We start from the raw sequence: 3,042 nt of genomic DNA, 5'->3' as shown, positions 1-3,042 counted from the left end.
GCTTGTACATGCACGTGTGCTTGTTAGCCGGCGTCGCCGTCGCCTCTACTCTACGTCTCTACCTCCCGCACCGCTGCTGCATCCTTCACTCGTCAGCGCCCCTAATCCTCGCTAGCTAGCCCGATTGGAATCCATCCAGCTGTGTGCCTGTCTACTTGCTAGCTAGTACGTGCTTGTGTGCTTATTATCCGCGGCTTCCTTTTCCTGCCCTAGCCGTCGCTGCGATGTCTTCTCCCGGGTCGTCTCTCTTCGGCTACATGTACACGGACGCCCCGGCTCTCATCACCACGCCGCAAGTTTTTCCGGCGGGCCATCCGGCCTCCTTCGCCGTGCCGCCGCAGCCGGCCGGTACCGGCTCCCCGGCTCTACTCGCCACGCCGATGACCGGCGGCCATGCTCCGCCCGCCACGATTCAGCCCTATGGCCGCTTCGCCTCGCTGCCGGTCTCACCGCCATGGGACCCTACTTCTTTGACTGCACTGCACTCGGCACCATCACCGGCGGCGCTTGGTACCGGTAGCGCTTGGTACATGGACTCGGGCACCACCGCCCACATGGCATCTCATCCCGGCACTCTAACCTCCTTCACTCCAGTTCATACTCCTACTCGCATCACCGTTGGTAACGGTTCCTCTTTACCTATCACACATGTTGGTCGTACTTCGTTTCCTTCCACATCTACGCCTATCACTAGGTCTAATATTCTTGTTTCTCCTGATTTAGTTACGAACCTTGTATCTGTTCGTCGTCTTGCTCGTGAGAATCCCTTTAGCGTTGAATTTGATGATGTCGGTTTTTCTGTGAAGGACGCCCGTACTCGGATGGTCCTTCATCGTTGCGATAGTCCCGATGAGCTCTATCCGGTGCCCTCCTCCGCCACCGCCTCCACCACCCCAGTCGCCCTCGCCGCAGGTGTCGACCTTTGGCATGCTCGTTTGGGACACCCGAACCCCACCACTTTACGTCAAATTCTTAAGAGTTTTTCATTCTCATGCAATAAGATCGACGGCCATACTTGTGAGGCTTGTCGTCTTGGCAAACACGTTCATCTTCCATTTAGCGCATCTACCACTATTTCCACTTTTCCGTTTCAGTTATTGCATAGTGATGTTTGGACATCCCCGGTTGCAAGCAACATGGGCTACCTATACTATTTGGTGATCTTAGATGATTTCTCTCATTATGTGTGGACATTTCCTCTTCGTCGCAAGTCTGACGCCCTTGCCACACTCACCGCCTTTTATTCCTATGTCACCACACAGTTTGGTCGTCCCATCCTTGCATTACAAACTGACAATGGAAAAGAGTTTGACAACGTTGTTGTTCGTAACCTTCGAGCCTCCGACGGCACTATTTTCCGCCTCACTTGTCCCTACACGTCCCAACAAAATGGTCGTGCCGAGCGTATCCTTCGCACTCTTAATGACTGCATCCGCACATTGCTCTTTCACTCTAACGTGCCTCCCCGGTTTTGGTCGGACGCTCTCGCCACCGCCACCCTCCTCATCAACATCCGCCCGTGTCGCCCACGCTGGAACTATGCCCCTCACCATCTCCTCTTTGGTGCGCCCCCATCTTATGATGGCCTTCGCATCTTTGGCTGTCTCTGCTATCCTAGCATCGCCGCCACTGCGCCTCATAAGCTTGCACCTCGCTCCATTGCTTGCATCTTCCTCGGCTACCCACCTAACACTAAAGGCTACCGCTGTTACGACCCTGTCTCACATCGTGTATTCACCTCCCGACTCATTTACTTTGATGAGAAGGTGTTTCCCTTTCAGCAGCAGGTACCTCTCGTTGCCCCGTCGCCGCCGGCCACCGGCAGCCCTTCGGCGACCCCGTCAGGTGGACGGCCCCGCTCGGGTCTTGGGCCGCCTCCGGGCTTTGGCGGTTCCCGCGCCGTGGGTCGAGATACGCCTCGCGCCCCCACGACGCGCTCGCCGTCACCGCCGGCTCCCTCCCCGGCCGCCTCGCCAGCGTCTTCGCCAGCCGCCTCGCCGGCCGCTTCGCTGGCGCCCTCGGTGGCCGCCTCGTCGGCCGCCTCGCCGCCCCCGTCGGCCTCGGCTGCCCCCTCACCGGCTCCTGGCTCGGCCATCGCCGCTGGCACGCCCGCTGCCGCCGTCTCGGCCACTGCCGTGGGCCCTACCGCCGCCGCTGGCCCGACTACCGCCACGGGCCCCACTACCGTCGATGCTCCGCCTCTCGACGTGATGACTCACACCCGGGCCGGTGTGCTCCGGCCGACAACGTGCTACTCCTCCGACGAGTATGTGTGCGCCGCCTCGACTTCGACGCCGTCACCCATCCCCACCTCCGCTCGCGCTACCCTTTGTGATCCGAACTGGCTTGCTGCGATGCGTGAGGAGTTTGGCGCCCTGCAGCGCAACCGTACGTGGCAGCTTGTCCCGCAGCCTCCCCGTGCCAATGTTATCAATGGCAAGTGGGTTTTCCGCCACAAGACTCGCCCCGATGGTTCCCTCGAGCGCTACAAGACGCGTTGGGTGGTGTGCGGTTTCCGCCAGCGCGCCGGCGTGGACTTCACCGACACCTTCGCCCCGGTTGTCAAACCGGGCACGATTCACGCTGTCCTCCAGGATGCTGTTTCTCGCGCCTGGCCAGTTCACCAGCTCGACGTGTCCAATGCTTTCTTGCATGGCCATCTCGACGAGTAGGTGTTTTCTCAGCAGCCCACTGGTTTCATCGACACCGACTATCCAAACCATGTGTGCTTGCTGTCCTGTTCTCTTTACAGGTTGAAGCAGGCGCACCGGGCCTGGTACCAGCGGATCGCGACCTTTCTTCAGCAGCAGGGGTTCCGTTCCACATGGTCTGATGGCTCCCTGTTTGTTTATCACCAGGGCGCCGCCACCGCGTACCTTCTCATGTACGTCGATGACATCATCCTGACTGCGTCCTCGCCAGCGGTACTTCAGGATATCACAGCTCGCGTCGGCACCGAGTTCGCCCTCAAGGACTTGGGGGCTCTCCACTACTTCCTCGGCATCGAGGTCGTCCGCCGTGCCACTGGCTTCTTTCTGCATC

The sequence above is a fragment of the Triticum aestivum genome, chromosome 4D (assembly GCF_018294505.1).
Source record: "Triticum aestivum cultivar Chinese Spring chromosome 4D, IWGSC CS RefSeq v2.1, whole genome shotgun sequence".
Taxonomy (NCBI): domain Eukaryota; kingdom Viridiplantae; phylum Streptophyta; class Magnoliopsida; order Poales; family Poaceae; genus Triticum; species Triticum aestivum.
This window is presented reverse-complemented; position numbering follows the sequence as displayed.